This window comes from Trachurus japonicus, chromosome 15, assembly GCF_045865225.1.
Source record: "Trachurus japonicus isolate A0001 chromosome 15, Traja_1.0".
Lineage (NCBI taxonomy): Eukaryota > Metazoa > Chordata > Actinopteri > Carangiformes > Carangidae > Trachurus > Trachurus japonicus.
In genome coordinates, this window is record NC_140921.1 from 24230014 (window position 1) to 24249357 (window position 19344).

The 19344-nt window shown below is 44.5% G+C and overlaps 1 protein-coding gene across 8 annotated transcripts in view; it reads left to right on the plus strand.

Moving 5' to 3' along the window:
• sipa1l2a (signal-induced proliferation-associated 1like 2, genome duplicate a) overlaps nucleotides 1–19344 on the plus strand; it is an 82561-nt gene that overhangs the window by 11205 nt on the left and 52012 nt on the right. The window lies entirely within an intron of this gene.

The window sequence follows — 19344 nt, forward strand, 5'->3', positions numbered from 1 at the left end:
TGAGAATGTTCGCTTTCCATCGAGTCAAGTGGCGTATTGTGATCTCAACCAAAGAAATGCAAATACATAGAACAGATGTACTACCTCTTTTTCCCCCATTTGTCGACGGGAGTAATCCCTCACTCCGGTGGAGATTGTGTTGGGTACACTCCGGGTGCAAGACTAAAGTGTTAACAAGGGAAAAGCCATGTCACCCTGGCACATGTGATGGCTGCCCGCCTTTCAGGGCCTTTTCTCAATAAGCCTAGATGCTCAGGATAGATAAATGGAGGCTTTTGTGGCCTTTGCCAGAGGGAGAATCAGACAATGAAGGACACACACAGAGCAAGGTCTTTTCCAGAGAAAACAGCTAAAAGCAGCATTTCTACACTCCCCCGTCCTTCTTTCTCTTTCACTCCCTCACTCCACTTTCTCCTGTCTCTCACTCTCACTTGCTTCCCGAATCCTTTCCTCCTCCGTGAGAACTGAACCTTGCTCCCATAATGTTTCCATAAACGGGCTGAGGGAATGGAAATAACTCAGACCATTTCCCACTGCCTCCCTCTATCCACTCTCCCCCCACTAGCAGTCACTTTACAGGGCTGTGGACAGTACTTAAGCACACTTCCCTTAATGATGCACAGTGTTTTACACTGCTCTGAGCACGAGCAGAGTGCACATTTAAGGCATCTCATACACCCTGGACACAGGAGCCTTAATATAGCTGTGCTAGTGTGACTCTATGGCATATCCCTCAATATTGCCAGGAGACACTGCCTCACAATTACTAGTTATTGTATTGCCTTTCTTCTATAACCTATCATCTCTTCCTATTCAGGTTCTCCTCTCATCCCTGTCTTTCCACCCGCTATTCTTTTCTCCTTTCCTGCCTCTTGGCATGTTGTTGTCCTAACTGTCACATTGCGGCTGTCTGGGGTTTTACATCTACATTTGCATGTCGCTTGTTGCCTACATCTGCAGGCCATCCTGCCAGGACTGGGCAATCTCTCATGTGGGTGGCTGCCCTGGGAACAGATGTTTTTGATGCCACTTGTAGAGGAAAAGCTTTGAAAGTGACTCCATAAAAGAGATGCCAGCTGCATGACAAACCAGGGTCGCCTAGTTCTCAGGAATTCTTTGGAAACCCGCTTCACTCTGAGCTCTGCAAACACGGCCTGTGGAGAATAAGAAGAGTTTTCACTTAATCAGACTGTTCCCTTTGGAGAAGTTCATTAATTACAGGAGGAAGTTGCTGCACTGGAACATATGCTCCACATAACTGCGGAGTGGACTTCACTTTGAAAAGTGTTATGTTATGTTTTCCAATCTTTGAGGGTGTAGCAGACTTTTATTGTGGGGGCCAGCAGGATTTAACAGGTTGGTGCCTTTCTGGATTGGAAGTTTACACTCCATGTTTGTTTGTGATGTTGCTCTGCAGTTCTCTGGCCAGCAGTGTTGCAGGAATCTGGCATCATCCGCGGTCATCTTAAAAGCACTTGCAGCTTTGCCCGTGCTGCTGTTAACAATATGGTTTCCAGTGTCAACTTTCCTTTACTTCCTGACTGCCTGCTGCCGCTGCACACATCCGTAGAGCAGCACCCCTGATCTGGCATGCAGCGCACGCTCCCCTGCCAAACTTCCAATGAAAAGCAGCTCTCTGGCCGGTGATTATTATTCAACGTGCTAATTTTAGCCCCTGCAATCGTCAGAAACCCTTATTATGTGCCCTATGGATGAAGAACGTCATCTGTGCAACACAAATGTGCTGAGCCGGAACTATTGGTGTCTGCCAACTTTTGCCAAAGTATAGTTCGTAGGTTGCGGTGGTGACGCTGGTTCTCTGCCTCAGGAGATTTGTACAGATCCTAATCATATGTTCATAGGTAATGAAAGAGCAAAACTGCAGAATATAAACAAGACTTGGATAAGCACTTAACTGCTGAAACACCCCCAGTGTGCCAGTGGCAATGTTGTAGTGTTCAAAAGTTAAACATGTTTAGTGCTTCAGTTAGTTATCTCATAAGCGCTGAGATTAGTCCTGTGACCCCGTGGTGCAGAGATTGGAAATGGCTGCTCTGAAATCATCTGGTCCACCTTTAACAGATTTCCTTTTCTTTTCTTTCCATTTTTTTTGTTGCTTTGTTTTGCTCAAAACCCAGCAACAATATATGTCCCCGTCTTCACCCCACCACCGCTCATCTCCATGCTGCTCTCTGCTCCTCTCTCCTTTCCCTCCCTCAACTTTCTCTCTTTGTTCAGAAGGAAGGTCTGCTGTCACTCAAGGCTGTCATATGCAGGAAAAGTTGCCTAGCAACAACCTAGAGGGATGCGAAGCCACTGTTTACTCTCCACCCCCTCACCTCATGTACCCACTTCCCCCCCTTCTCTTTCACTCTCCTCCTCTGTTGTAGAGATGGAGTGGCATGGGAGGATAGTGGCGGCAGAGCAGCCTCCTGCTCTCTGGTGAATTCAGACAACAGATACAGAACAAACTGAAAGGAGGAGAGAAGGTGGAGAGAGAGGAAGAGAGGAGAGGAGAAGGGGGGGGGGCAGAGAGGGGAGAGTGACATTCAGAGATGCTGTGTCTGCCTGTTGCCTGCCAGCTGCTATTCCTCCATTCCTCTCTGCAGGAGGAACAGGCCATCTCCCTCAACAGCCCCTCTCCCACTCTGCATAACTAAGGAGGAACTTGCCTCAGCACAGCGTGCCATTATCAGCATGACTAAAAATACTGGACAGCAAATGTATCACATGCCTGGCTATCGTCACACCCTCATGAAAGAGGGCTCAATCTAAGCGGATACAGGTGCCTTTCATTCTGTCAGGATTATTAAATGTCCCCTGGAGGAAGCAATCCCACAAAAGACCTTTGTTCTTCACATTATGCTGTTTAATTTGTTAAGTTCTGCAATGACATAGCCCAGGCTGTGTGGCTTAGCACCCTTCTCCACTGGTCAGAAAGACCCACTGTGGAAAAGGGTTCAATCAGCATTCACACAATGCTCCAGGAATAGATGTGGGTGTTTATTGACACCTGCTAATTTTCACCCATGCTGTGCTTTCAGACACTGCTGACAGATATGTCACCTGCAGCACGGTGCTGTTGAACCAGAAACACTGCAGCTATACACTGCATGTACATTAAAGAGCAACACAGCTTCAAGATAAGTTAAAAACAAACAAACACACGCGCCAGTTGAAGCATCTCACACCAAGATCGCGTCACCTTAACAGGAGCATCAACCTGGGGAAGTGACACCTTCGTTTCAGCAGTTTGCATGGCAGCTAGCAGCTCACTCTCACCTCTTCTGTTGTGTGTGTGTGTGTTTTCTGAAAAGTGCGCATGATGACATTGCTCCCTCAGTCCAAACAGAAAAGTAGGCTTTACTCGATTGGCAGTGGAAAGGGCTTTAACAGCTTTTTATTAGCAGGTTTATTGCATTTAAAAAGCGGGATTAAACTCACTAATTGTGGGAAAAGGTCGTTAGTTGAATCGTCAGATTAACTGTAGAATGAAGAGATTGTTTGTGCCGTTGGTCGTCCTTCGTTATATGGTCAAAAAATAGCTTCAAAATCTCAAGTGTCTCCAGCAGAAAGTCGAGCCCAATGCTAATGCACAAAGGACTAGTTTCACTTTGTGGAAAATACACCTATTCACTTTCTTGTTCTGAGATGAGAGAGAAGGTCAACACTGCTGTCATATGAGTCTGCTAAAAATGAAGCTACAGCCAAGGAGACAATCAGCTTAGTTTTTTGAGGTGAAAAGGTTATGCAGTGACTTCCTGGAGTCTCCTTTTAATGTTACTGCACTCGGCTAAGAAATACTTGCTTTAATCTTCTCATCTAACTCATGTTTCTAAGCGTATTTCCCAAAAGGTCTAACTATCCTTTAAAGCATGCTGTATGTGAAGTGCACAGCTAATTTGCACTATCCAAAGCTTAACCTTTTTCTCTTTTTCAAAGGTTCTGGAAAAAAAGTTTATAAAGTCTTGTCATCATAGGGAAATTAACAGAAACCTTAAAACTTTTAATTAAAAATAAAAAAAATACTTTGTATATGGCCACATAGCCCTGTGCTGAGTGTGAATTCTCATGTGAGTTAAACAAGAATATACGTCTTATACTTTTTTTTGCAAGATTCCCACCTGTTTTCTCATATTGAGTTCAATTTGGGCAAGTCTTTACAATTTCACATAGATATATTTAAGTCTGAGCTCTGCACAGCACTTGAACTATAAGGTGTTTTCTGTGTTTTTGAATGTAAGTCGCCCATATGTGTACTGGTTTGTGTAATGACTGCCCTTGGTATGTAAATTACCCATCAGGCCCGGCCGTCCATGTGCAAACGAGCAGCGTTTGCGGGATTGTGTTTTTCTCCACCGGCCCTGTTGCACATGTGTGTAGGCTGTGATGAATAGTTTGTCTGTTTGCTGGGATGCAGTGACAAGAACTGCTAAGTGTTACCTCCTGGGGCTTCCCACTCTTCAAATAAAACTCTTTCCTTCCCCTCAACGCAAATCAAAGCTGTGAACCTGTGAGCAGAGGCTGGATCAAAGCAGAATGTGGCACAAAGACCTGTACTTGCTGCCATTCATTCAGCTTGATTAAAGTCTGTCATTTCCTGCTATTAACATGCTCCTACCTCCAACCAGAAACAGACTGAGCAAAGCAGTCATCAGGAAGTGGTTAGAATGACACTGTTTTAGTGTTTTTCCAATTAAGCGCCACAGAACTCAATTATGTTGCACTATGCAAGAGGAGAAATGTATCATCAAAACTCAATTACCTTACAGAGGTGTTCTTTATTTAGCTTTTATGGGCCCAAGGAAGGCTAGCTTCCTCAGAAATCACATACTTACACATATTTATACCTGCTAGTTGCACAGCATAACTGCAGTCTTCTGGTTTTTGCTGTTACAAGGGTTAAAAGTACTTCGTTTTAAGTTTTTCATTGGTCTCCACACCCATGTTTCATCATAGTTGAGCAGTTTCAACCCTTACAGTCGGTCTGCTTCACTAATTCCATGATAGGGCCATGACATGACCCGCTGACCTCAAACAACCAGTATCAGCCAAAAACGACTGATAAACACTCTGTGACGAAGCCTCCTGACGTCTTCTGGTCAAAGTTGAATTTCAACACCACAAACGCTACAGTTTACAGCCCACTGTAACATACACTTGCATCAGAGGAAGTAAGCCCTCAGAAATGTGTGTGTCTGAATTCCACAGAACAAGAACACAGCAAAAGACAAACAAAATCTTCGCCTTTGCTCATCTTCACTGTGTTGACCTGACTAAATGTTTGAAAACACAAAAAATGATTGGAGAATGTTTTTGATAAAACTGTCACTGTTGCTCAGCAATGGTCCGAACAGGGCTCAACACGTGTCAAGATTTTCAAAGGGGTTCGCCGCCTCCTCCTTTTGACTGACCAATGTTTGTGAATAGCAAAGCATAACTTGTCAGAGCCATTTGTAACTTTTTAACAGACCTCTGTTGTTTTCTGAGTTCCTTCCAGGCAGAACACACAGTGGTCAGGGTGATGACAGCTGTAGTCTTTATCTGAAGATGTGAGGCAGCACATCAGTCAGTCTGTGTTTGGTGCTACTCCTCTGGCTTGTGTGTGTGTGTGAGTGTGTATGTGTTTGTGTGTGTGTGTAGGCCCTTAAACCCACAGCTGTTTGCAGTGAAGCACTGCTGAGTAGCTCCCTGCAGAGATGAAATCCCTTTTTTCATACATACTTCCCTAACACTTTTTTTTTTGACTATCACAGCATGCCCCCCTCCCCCACCCTGTCTGTTACTCCTGGCTCTGTTCAGATCTGGTATTACCATCCTCAAAAAAAAAAGTCTTGGCTGATCTGATGAGTGGTCAGCTCTAAGTACTGGTGTGAGCACATTGAGGATGGATCTGAAATCCGATTACTCGGACCACATTCAGAGGTGGTCTCAGCCACATGTGGCCACATTCTTTTAGCTGTGTGAACACAAATGTGTCCTGGGCCACAGTGAAGGACAACCCACTCTGCTGAGCTCCTCTGCTACGGTCTGATTTGTCACGCCACAGTTCTATAAAGAACTGGAAATATTTCAGTGTTTCAAATTTCTATAAATTATTTCATTATAGAGCTGTGAGCAGTTTGATGATGTGTTACGCACCCTGATTCTCACTGAGAGATCGGTCTGTCACCGTAAGACTGGCTAAAATCAACAACACATATGTGTTTATTTGCATAAAGAGCGGGAAAGTGAGATCTGATCACAAGTGGTCACTTGAGATACATGTGAGGCCGTGTGAACTAGCCTCGCGTCATCAGGCTCTTCAGAGAGAGGAGAAGAACCTGGTGTCTGTTAACTCCGAATTTTGTCTGCATTCTGGTTCCGATCTTCTAGCGGATCCGGAAATCACCAAATTCACCAAAGTAAAAGTGTTCACCAACATAAAACTTATAAAATAGACATTAACTTGTATACAATAAAAGCAAAAGGTTAACTTTATGGCTAGGCGACTTTCTTGTAAATTATATTCCTTAAATTAAAAAGTTTCACCGCCTTTTATTAGCTTGGTGCTTTTATTTTGACGGAAAGGCCTGTCTCTCTCTCGCCCTGGATCCGGTTGCTTACCAAAAGAGCGAGTCAACGGCCCCAGACTAGGTGTGAAAAGACATACTTAGAGCTGGTCACTGGTGATTGGATCACCGGAGACGCACGTTAATGCCAGGTCTGACTGAGCGAGGCCCGCCGCCTCAGCTGAAGGTAAAAATATGCAGGCTCAGCATAAGGCATGTGGATTGAAGGATTATCAGTTTTTCAAGAGAAGGGCAGGTCGGGTTTTCCTCCTTTTATCTCAAAGTGTTTAAGGTGGTCATGGTTGCTGCTTGCTCTGTTGGTCAGAAGGACTTTTTTTTGCACCATGCTGCAGTTCACAGGACAGAGAGCAGACATGTGGATTCCTCCAAATGTCAGCCATGGCAGGGAGTCGGGAAGGTCACAGGCCTGACCTGGGCATCTTTTCCCGGGAACAATAGCTTTTCCCCCCTCTTTTTTTCTTGTCCTTCCTGTCAGCCCTAAGAAGCTGTGAATGTCATGGTCCACCCCTTCCCCCCTCAACCACCAACGCTACCACCCAGCAGCCCCCCACCCCGCCCCCTCCTCCACCAAACACAGCCACCTACTTTCCCTTACATATGCTAATGTTGCAGTCTCATTCAGCTGTTGGTGGCTTTGTCACAGGGGGAGGGAGAGAGTTGTGTGCATTAAGGGGCAGCTGTATGCATTTCACTAAATTGACTCCCCAATGGCTGCCAGACTCGTCCTTATTTTACTCTCTCCTTCCTTTTTTTCAGTCTTTCTGCATTTTCTCCTCGGACTAGTTATTGGATAAAGGAGCAGGAGGAAGAGTTGTGGCGCTGTTGTTTATTTTAGAGGCTTTCTACTGTGAAGTGTGGCGGATTTCTCTCTCCCTTGTGTGTTTTTTTGGGTGGCTTGTACTCAACAAGTGGCTGATGGATTTAATGCACTTGGAAAGCATCTCCAGAGCGGGCTCATTACCGCGGTGGCTCACGGTGCTTTGTGTCGTCTGCTCTTAGGATTTATGGCTCTGATGAAAAAGGACTCTCTTAATCAGGTAAGCATGGCAACTGTTGATGGTTAATGCTGGTGTGTCATGTAATGGCCTAATAGGAAAAAGTGTGGCGGCAAAATAATGCAAATTGGCATCAGGTTTACTTGCATTTATGTGCAGAGTGAGCTGTCTATAAAGCGAGGACAGTCTTATTGGCTAGACAATAAGACTTAATGACAATATATGAGCGGTCTAGCCTGCGGTGTGTATCAGGGGAGGAATTTGTGAGTGTGTGTTTCTGGCAGACGGAGCACAAAAAGTTCCTATAAAGTGAATAAATGAGTGATTCATCCGTGTATCTGTGCTTGCTCCCGTCCTCGTTGTTATCTTTTCCTTACATCCTCTGGGTGACTAAACTTCATTGTGTGTCAGTGCTCGAGCTTCCAGCTGCTGCCCAGACGTTCAGACTCTCTGTTTACGCCAGATTTCTGTCAGAAACACGAGGCCAAGTGTGAAAAACCAAACTTTGGGTACAAAATGAGTACAGCTGAAGTTGGTAAAAAGGAGGGAGATGTTAGTCCATGGTCCATGGCACTGACACATTCTGAGGAGGCTCAGCTGGTCAGCATGTATAAATCCTACTCCCTGGATGACGTCTGTGAAATGTGTTTGCATCCGTGTGTTAGTTCTCAGTCTTAACAGAGTGACACAGCTTACCTACTTCCCTCCTCTGCCGCACCGTCTCCTAGTGCTAATGTGACAATCTGGACTCTGACTGACCTCAGCAGAGGAGCAGAATTGTGGATGTTCTCCGAGCTTTCGATTTGAACTCCTCACAAGTCTTTTAACAGCTTGCCTTTTGCAAGACGAGAGCGCTCTTCTCACCATTTCTCTCCTCCCCTTGTTTTCTTTCTCTCCTCTCACTGAGAGAGTGCACTCTGCTGACAGGCTGTCATTGGTATGGAGTTAGCTGGGAAAGCAGCAGGCTGCTGGGAAGCGGCAGAGGGGGGGCGGTGTGTGCTGATGGAAATAGGTGGTGGTTTATTCTGGAGGCCTGCTGGGACACATCAACCCTGCACGTCCCTTTCTGTCTCCCCACTGCAGCAGCAAAGGCCGGTGAGGCTAGGCCCAGTTTTTTAGGGGGGGACAGATGGTCCTTTTTGGAGACCGGCCACAGCACAGTGCTCTCTGTTTGTGGGGTTCCACTGGAGCAGCCAAGAACAAACACGGTCTCCTTCTGTTGGGAACATACGAGACCTTCAGTCGCTGAGACCTGAATAGGTTCTGGGAGTGACATCTAATACGATGCCTGCATATCTTGGGTGTGATATTAATGCTGGTCGTTACATAATGGTAACTGACATTCAGCTAAGTGCTTCGTGATAGCTCTGCAAGTCACATAGCTTATAACATGGTATTCCATTAGTCATATTAGTTGGTATTCATTAATTATGTATCCGAACGGGGACTCTCGACTTTATCCTCAGCCAAGTTTACAACATCACTTAACTCTGTTAACTTGGTGCATTGTGGGCCTGTGTTAACTACGGGGCTCAGTCTTTGTTCTCTCGTGAATCGACGGGCAAAATCTGTTGTCCTGTCTATTTTAATTCTCAGATCACCCTGAAACAACTAAAGGACAATGGCGGTGTGCTGCCTGGCAGGCGCTGGGCACGCGGCCAGCTGGCACTGCAACAGGGCAGGAGACTCCCATTTTCAGTGGAGCCAGGAGGAGGTCTGCCTCCCTCCCACCCTACCTACAGCCAGCACCACCGCCACTGAGCCGTTTTATATGAGGTTCAGTCCAACTTAAGAACAGGGGCTCTTTTCTTTTCATAACACAACTTTACCGCAGTCCCAGCTCCGCACCTTGTCAGTGTGAGTATTTGAAGCTACCATCAGTGTCGGGACTGTGGTTGAGGTCCCACTTGATGAATTGCCGTTGTGTTGATCTTGGCATGTAAAGATGGTTGTGTCAGTGCTGCGGCACAAGTGCGGCTCGGTGCACAAGGTGTATTTTGTGTTTTTCAGAAGGAATACTAATACAAATGACTGATTAATGAAGTGCCCACTTAGTTGTAACCAACTGATGGGAGTCAGGTCTCTGAAAGCACTAGAAGAAGACCTGTGTTGGTTATTTAATGAGCTTATAGCATGTAAAACTTTGCTAGGTGATTGTTTTAGAGGCATAAATGCGGTGTTTGACCAATTTGCATGCCCAGCTTTATGACATGCTGTGGTGCTTCACAATGCAATCAATTACTCTGAAAGACTCAATTGATGTTTCCAGAGAAACGGGGATGAAAGATATGTGCAGTCATGTCGAGTGAATCAGTATTCACATAATTGGATTCACCTTGACTCCCACTCCTTCTAGTTCACTGGCTTCTATACACAACCGTGGTGTTTCTTTTCTGGCAGAGCCCGTTCTCTTTGTCTGTAACAAAAGCATATGGTCACTATTATGAGATTTGAATGTTGTGCAGGAAATGAAAAGAATTTAACCGTTTTGCAGTTTCTGTTGGGTAAATACATACTGCTCCCTGAACCTAGTGAAATGGAGTCAGATCACGGTTGACCCCTGTGCTTTAGACTCAGCTGCAGCCAGCACATTCCAGATGGAGCTACTGCTAGCACGAAGCGTCGCAGAGCTCTGGTGTAGGAAAACAAGCCTCGTGCTCATGTAAGCTGCCTCTACGATAACGGCTAGAAATAACCACCGGCCCAAACCACAAAGTCCGTGGCAAAGCAAACAGCAACCTTTTGTTTAATTCTTACGCGTGAGAGCGTAACTGTTGACAGATGAGGTGTGGCGAGATGACTGTTGGAGGGCAGTGATCTTGTAGACACAGGAGCAAATATCAGACTGCGCGGATCATAACAAATCTCCCCGGCCTCTTGTATTCCAGCTGTTGTCTGTCTGTTGTCTGCGGCACAGCGGTGGAGTTTTCCTTGGGTGTTTGGGAAGTATTGAGGTTTTACTCTGGTATGAAGCGGCTTCCTTTTTGCAGATATTTCTGACTGGTCTCCTCAATCCAGAAGAGAAACAGGTGGAATGATATTTTTTTTATAGATCAAAAACACAGACAGAGTACACAGAGGCTCCTCTGAGGCAGCTCTCTCTTGCTAGAAGTTGGAGTCCTGCTGCAGACGCTGCAGTACTTGTTTGATCGAGTCTGTGTTCTCCGTAAGCCTGTGCACCTGGGGCAATGACTGGGCATTAGTGAATGTGGGCATTTCCCACAGTGCATTGTGAGGCCCAGCGCTGGGGGAATGATGAGGCGGTGAGCGTATATGTTTACTCTGCACTGTCTGACCTCCTTTTTTTATCTCCTCTTCTGATTGTTCTTCTGCTGTTGGGTCAACTCAGGTCTGTATGCACCCAGATGTAAACAAAGATCCTCTAATCCTACAGATGCTGCCTCCGCTCAGCCACTCAGGAGTGTGTGACTGTGGGCATGCTCAGGTAAATTGGATCATGTCAGGATGGTCAGTGGTGTTGACATGACACTGTCCTGCTTCCACTGGGAGATTTCTAGCTTGAAAGGACACAGCACTCACACACTGGCTGTGAAATAGAATAGAGATGGCAGATGAGTAGAGGTTTTTTTTAGGTGTCGATGTGACACAAGGACCAATATTTTCAAGGCAATTTTGAGACATTTTCTCCATTATGTTTATTCAAGCAATCTATCATGTCTGGTTTTTATTTGGCAGCTTGTTCTGCTGATGCACCAGAGTTTAGCCTTGTAGATCAGATCTAAAATTATCTTACCTGAGCCTGGCCCAAATACAAAATACAGAATGTGCCAAAAAAAATGTAGCGTTTCAAATTCAACTCTAATGAAATCAAATAAATGACACTGAACTTTATTCTGTAGACAGCCTGACTTGGACTTGCTTGTTAAACACAATTTATTGATTTTTTTGAACATTTTAAATAGAGGGTGTTTAATGAAAAGGGTCACTTGTGTTTGGCACATCGTGAAAATAGCTGGCACACATTCCTATCCTCATCTGTCCCTGTCTACTTGTTTGGTTTAGGGAACAAACTCATCATCTCCCTCCGCAGGCTTCTCTGAACTGTAACTATTTCTGCCCTCATGTCTCTATGGCTACGTTCAGACTGCAGGCAAAAGTGGCCCAAATTTTTTTTTAGGGGGGGGGTCAAGGGACCATATCCGATTTTTTCAAATCAGATTTAGACCACTTCCATATCTGGTCCTGAATCAGATTCACATCCAATTTTTTCCCATGTGACCCCAGTGTCAACAACTGAGGCGGATTTGATCCGACTTTCATGTCACTTTACAAGGTTAGTCTAGGTTTTGTTTTAAGAAGCGGTGGCGGTCATAGTGAGAACGTGAGTGCTGAAGGAGAAGAGATTATAAATAAGAAACTTTGGGTTGTTTCTTAATAAACCGAACGTTGCCCAGCGGGTTGAGACACTTTAGGAGGTTTATTCCTATACCTATACAAACTAAAGTAATGGTAGCCTAACTGAGACTAAATTACAGAGTTTGGCTGTTTTTCTTCATTCCTTTCCTCCTCAGCAGCTGCTCAGAGATTTTCCAGCTTCCATTTCACAGACATTTCGAAATAAAAGTGAAAATACTAATTCCCTCTATGTTTCCTGTACAACAGCTATTGCGTCTGGCATCGTTGTTATTGTTCTTTTGCGCAACCTGTTCACACTGGAATCTGATAGGGGCCACATTTTAGATGGTAATCTGAACAGCCAAACAGAAAATCGGATCTGAGCAAAAAATCCAAATTGAGCATTTGGGCTTGCAGTGTGAACGTAGCCAGATTATGTGTGGACAGACCTTGATTCATGCCTAATGTTATTCAACAGCCTTTGAATTGAACAGCCACATTTGATTCCACATCGAGTATACCAGAGCTCAAAAAGACAAGGAGTGATTCATGAGATGGAGAGGGGGGATTCAGGGAAGCCAGGGGGCAAGTGGAGGGTGATGTTGTTTGTCTGTTTGTTTACTGACAGTCGCCTCCATATATCCTCTCTAATGGATGATGCTGTCACATTTCTGCCCATCACTATTTTTTTTAATTCTGTAGCATATTACTAGCTCAACCCCACTTAACCTAGAAAATATTAAGTATCAGTGGTTGTGTGAATATGGATGTGAATATTTTTAAAGCACAACTAGGCTTGATGTGGTTTGCTGTTAGTTTCCACACCTCGGACTTGATAATGCATCAGGTTGGAACTCATTTCATTGGTTTCCTTACCTCCCACGGAGGGTGAAACCCTCCATTCACACTGGCCATTAAAATCTCAGCATTACTCCCTGCAGGCAATATTGGCGCATCAGGGTGTTCAGTTGGTGGTCTGTTCACAATAAGAGGGGGTGGAGTTAGATGATTGGGTTCTTACCGGCTCAGGAATAGTGAGTTATCACTCCATACAGGAAGGGGTGGATTTGGCCGTTAATGGCGGGGCTTTAGCATCAGTGCTAATTTGAGTGTCAGCTGGTGGGAGATTCCTCCCTGTTGTGAGGTTGAATTGTGGGACCAGTAGATGAAAGAGGAACCAGTTGAATGGCGCATTTGGTTTTTCTTTGGTCCATACTTTCATAGACTCGGTCGGTGTGAGCACTGGTATACGCAGGCACACACACAGTCTGAACACCTCTTTACAAGTGTCCTTTCTGGTTCTGGAGGCACTTGGGGAGGATGGCAGGCTGGTTTCCCAGGCCCCAGTAATGAACTCTCAAGGATAACATCGCCCAATTAATTGGTTCTGTGGTTTAATTGCATGATTCTCTTTGAGGAAGGTTTGGCAAAGCTCCCATTCTTTACCCCCCCTTTTCCTGCTTCACCACTTTCACTCCTCTTCTTAACCTCGCATTCTCCTTTGCAATAACCCAGTTAAGGTAAAGAATCGCTCCAGTGAAGCAGAAACGCAGATTTCCATCAGATTGGCGATACTCGTGTCTGGTTCAGTCATACCCCTCCCTCTGGTGCTGCAAGTGTGATGAATTTAATATCTATCCTGCCTAAAAAAAAAAATCATTGCCTGTACCCTCCCATTCTCACCGCAAGGTTGGAACAGCTGCTCACAATAGAGGATTGAAAACAGCTCCCACGTTGTTTTAAATCAACTCCTCGGAGGGCGAAACACTAACACCGTGGGCAGCGCAAATTTGATCGGATTTGAGTGTGGAGTGACATGGAATGTGATTCATTGTTTTGATTGTTAGTTTATTGAGGAATCAAATGGCGGGCAGTGAAGCATAGCCAACGCGCCTTCAGGTTTGTTTGCTTTCCGCCTGGATTTTTTCCTTCCTCTGTGTTAATGATAAACACAGTGTGACACATCCAAATGTCTGACTGGCTGCAGCATCTCAACAAAAAAACAAACAAACAGTAAAACTGCAGAAGGCAGGTAACATGGAGCTAAAATAAATGGGGTTGTGTATACACTGACAAGGACTTGTACATTTGCTTCACATAGTAACACCGCCTGACTCAATATATGATGAAGTCCATGAGCTGGAAAATTGGTGTAATCGTCTTGGCCCCTAACCTACACTGCACCCTAATTTGGCTGTGGGAGGGGAGGATGACTGCATCGGGTTTTGGCCTCGGCTCTGGAGGTCGAGGCGTCTTGGGGACAAGGCCAGCTACTACTTCCTGCTTGCAGAGAACAGAAGAGTATTAATATGGCTCAATTACACAAGGCTTCATTAAAGATAATTGGACATTATCACAGGTCGGTGTTCACCCCAGGGCCCGGAGTGGCCCGGCAGCTTGGTTGGGGCTAAATAAACATGTTTTACTTTGACCTGAGGTGCAACAGTGGAGGACGCCACATTTTTAGAGGAATGCGAACATTCAAGAACAAGAAAGGCTAATTTGCCTCATTTGAAGGCCATGTGCCTTCATTTACCTACAAGCTCTGTCTGCGGCTTCACCAGTGGTACTGAATATTATAACAACACCGTGTTTTGTCATTAGGTTATTCTGTATTCATGCGCTATGGGTGCCCTGGCAGCAGTATACAGCCCCACATATGCAAATCTTGATATTTTCCTGCAAATAATGGTGACATCTTGGTGACTCCCTGCAATTTTAACATACAATTTACAAAACCTGCACAACATCAGGTCATCCAGCTGATGCAGCACAAGATACTTTGAAATGCCTGAGGCGTTTCATTAAGTGACACGTTTGGCTTTTCAGAGAGTCACTGCTACCTGAAATGAGTCTTGTTGCCAGCAAATCAGGCGTGTAAAGGATTTTGCATTCTTCGCAGTAATATTTTTAAGGGGCTAATGACATGCTTCTGCTTTTTGAGCAGAGTGTGTGCCTAATTTCCTGAAGTGCCGTCAGCTCAGAGTGGATTAGACTTAATAATGTTTCAAAAAAATTGTTTGTAACTGGCATTAATTAAGGATTTCAGTGTTAGTGTATACTGTGCTGTTGTGTAGACTAGCATCCTTGCATTATGGCTTCATTTCCATAAATCTTGTTGCGTTTTTTGTTGCAATCACTTCGCGTAAGGATCTTTTGCACAACTGCAAGAGAGCTGCATCCAAAGCAAACAAAAAGACAGTCCACATTTTATTGCAGGGGGACGTCCTCTCGCAGCGACAGTGGCGTAGGAGTTGTAGAAGTGACTAATGAGAAGTCTGCCGGTCTGCCATAGTTGGCTGACATCATGCAGTGCGTCCTGCTCTGGTGACATGGCCTATCAGTGACAGTGGAGTATTAATCTCACGATAGTGGACAGAACACATTCACTTTTCTGACAGCATATTAATATCTGCCGGGCCTCTAATCAGGCCACAGTGTCAGAGGATTATTTTAAGACCTGGCAGAACCGCTGGGCCACTCCTCTCTGGATGAACCAAGATGAAAGACGGACTATCCAACATCAGAGACAGAAAATGAGTTCATTACTGTAATTAGGCCTCTCTTCCTCTCCCATCTCTCCTTCTCCATCCCTTCCCCCTGTACACCGGGCCTTGTGTCTTAAACACCCATAATGGCGATGCATTACTCCGGTAATAAAGGGCTGTTAGCAAAAGCAGACCGCCCACCCTCCATCTGCTGCCTCCCATGTACACACCGCCACAAAGGAAAGGACAGAAAACAGCCTCCTTCAGGTCACACACAAGATAGATTTTTGCTGACCACGGAGCTTGTGGCAGTCTCCATTGGTGGAGGGAGCTGGGGGTTGGATGTGGAATGAGACACGGTGCGACGGTGTTCATTAATCACTGTCACAGGGAAAGCAGCTAATAGAGGTTAGGAAAGGGAAACGCAGACCACCGTGTTCAATGGTTTATGCAGCCCTGTCCTCAACATGAAATAAAGGCCAGCTCACCCCTTCCTGACCCCATGTTGCAACATAGTCTGGACAGCGCAAATGTAAACAAACTAGTCTCTTGTTTCAGTTTGTTTTTTACTTTGGATTTACAACCATTGGGAAACATGAGGCATGAAGGATGCTGTTGTTGAACAGAGTTGAATTCAACTGAACTGTTTAAATAATGTGCTTTTAAGGGTGGAAATATTTTCACAGATCGTTTTTATTGTCGGTTGTATATCTTGACATTTTCCCTTTTTTCAGTCTGTGTGCGAACAATGATAATAAATAAATGTTAAGTTTTTGTTTTTGTTTGTTTGTATTAGCAGCATTACATCCCTGTATTCTTTTAGCTGCACAACACAGGCTGCTGTGAAAAGGCACTCTTGCTGTTTTGTTGTCATGCATTAAGATTACAGTATGTGACTTTCTTTTTTCTTCCTGTTGTCAGTCATCCGTAAAAGCCCCTGCTGAAGTGTCACCATTGATAAAGCTGTTTGCACAGGTGGCACATTCTGCTGTCACTTGCTCTAATTCTTAGTGTGAAAAGACAGTGTTCAGTCAACGCTTGACATTTGGGTGTTGGTCAGCGTGCGCGCCGCGCTCACTTCTGCTCCCTGTCAAGCCTGAGAAAGAGGCCTGAGATAGATGTTGGCTTTCTGGAGAAAAACCCAAGATAAATGACCATCAGTGAGAATAGACCATTCAGGGATTTTTTTTCTTTTAAACAAGAGTCTTTGTTTTGGCTGCAGGATATTTCACATGGTGTCTCGATACAGTATAAAAGATATTTATTATTTGAAACAGTGGAGTCAGCAGAGGTGACTTTTCCTCTATTTCTGCTTTTCTCGAGCCATAAAATTCACCAAATTCACACAACACCAGTAAAATATAGTGGTCAGCAGAAAGAAAGAAAAAACAAGGTTACTGTTCGTCCTTGATAACACTGGAACAGTGATATATGTGTTTTTTCAAGTACCTACCTGTGAGATTAGGTTGTATAGGCAGATACAAGCTTTTTTTTTCTAGAAAAATTGAAACAGGACAAAGACAAACTGCTTTGGCCTTTTCAGTTCCAATCATTTGCTGTGACTCAAAACGGAAACTTCAATCTGAGTCATGCACTCAGCGGAAATGATGTCCGCAACATTGTCGCCCACGTGCAGACTCCTTTGTTCACTTGCTATAAATTAAAGGTTTACTTGCCTGTGTATGCCCTCTTTGTAATACACCATAGAGATTACACTGCCACCGATGCAGACATCATGTCCGCCTTCCCCTGTCACCATTTTCACAAGTTTTAGGTTCCGCCTTATCCGCTACGTAGCCACAATGGCTACAGCTGAGGTTTAACACTTTTTTTTTCCATTTTGAGAGCACCAGTTTATAAAGCACTGTATATTGCCATGTGAATGCACTTATGAACTCGCTCAAAATAGCAAGTTTGAAGTATAACTGCAATAGTCTCTGTTGAAAACAAGCAGCTTTGGCCTTGTTCTCTACTATGCAGCCAGTCAGATAATCCATTATTTATCATTTGCCAAATGCAACATATTCCCAGAACACTCGTCACTACATCATGCATTCACATGACACAACAATATCTTTGCCTTGTGTTAAATAACAGTGACACTACACACACTTTCATGCTTGTAAATGAAGCTGTGCTCATAACCAAACCGGTCCACAAGGACAGAGGGAGAGAGGATTATGGGTAGTTTGGCTGTAAACTGAACGGAGACTGTATCATTATCAGTCTGTTCCTACACATTTGGGTCATGAATGCATTAACCTGTATTTGGCCCAGGCAGAGGCGCATACTTTATTATTACAATGTTTCCCACTCGTCCCACGAGTATTTTGCCTAGTCTGGCTTGAAGCTAATCTTGATATGGCCCACATTTTCTTCCCAAAATAGTTTGTCCTCTTCCTTAACAGTAAATGACAGAGAAATGTAAACAGTTGTCTGCACAATGGAGCCGCATTAAAGGCCAGTGGATGGAGCTGAAGCAAAGACAGGGCATTGGGTCCAACCTTATCTATCATGTTCACAGTGAAACGTTACAAAGAGAGCAGCTTTAACAGGACTCATCATCCTCGCTGAAGCAAAAAAAAAAAAAAAAAAAAAGAGGAAAAGAAAAGTGGTTCGCTGGCCGGCTTTCTGTAATGTGTGGAGTTCACTGGGTAACTCTTGGGCTTTTCACATGATTGCAGTACTAAGAGAAATGAGGCACATCACTAAGACCGAGGAACAAGAAAAAAGCATTTAGGTCAATACAGGAAGGCTTGCAGGCTCTGTTGCGGCCTGGTGTGGTGTGATCTTCCATGCAGAAGTCAGGGTTTGCGGAGATAAATTCAGTGCAACACCTCACTCACTTGTCCCCAAAGGACATACAGTGCCCCTAATGGTCTGTTGTGGGATCGATGAGAGAGGAACCATCCTGTGTTTTCTGGAGTTTGCTCATATCCTCTTAAGAGTTGTGTGTTCAGTGTCAGTACACAGTGCAGTCTTTGTTAGCGTTTTTATTATATTGTCCGTGTCAAATCCTTTTCCACGCTTGAGCGAGACTATATGACCAACCTGGTGCAACAAAAGTCTACACATGGCTGATGTTCAGGGACATTACTTATGGATAAAAATGGAAACCATGTGAGGTTACAGCGTATGTGTGTGTGTGTGTGTGTGTGTGTGTGTGTGTGTGTGTGTGTGTGTGTGACATCTGAATTACCCAAGAGGGAATGAAGCTGCTTTTCAAGGACAGTGTTTTCGCTCTCCTTCTCCCTGTCCTCAGATGTTCAGGTTAATGAACAAAGCTGCTGATGTCAGCCTTTTGTCTGTTTATTATTTCCCCAGATGAACATAATAACCAAACAAGGGAAAAGGGTAAACCTGCAAACTTTTCCCCCAGACATTTCTGTTACCGTAGCGTGGACTACAACCTCATATCCCAGTGAAATGACTGCATATCTGGTCTTCATTTGTCATAGCCAATTTACTTCATCAGGTTCGTGTTAATTTTCCTCGTAACCAACTACATCGGATAAGAAGGCGACGTGGAATTGGCATTGAATATGCAACACTATCCCTACTGTATAATTTGCTGGCTTGATGATGCTGCAAGCGGCTGGATGAGATCTTGCTACATGCGAACATTTAGCTGAACATCTGCCTCTTGTTGCTGTAATTTGCTTCACCACCATCTGTTAGGCATTGGCTGGAAGCACCAACAAAGATATGCATCTATCTAGTTATAAACCCATAATGGCACCAACTCCTCTCGAATACACTAATTAACCGTACTCGCTATGCTCTACATAGTTCCAAAACTAATACAGCCCTACAGTACATAGCTAATGGTGGGAGTTTATCACCAAACAACTGGGTACAGACAATTCAGGACGATCATTTTTGTATTTGAAGTGAAGGGGATGTTTTTGGGTCATTTTGTGGTTTTACAAATGT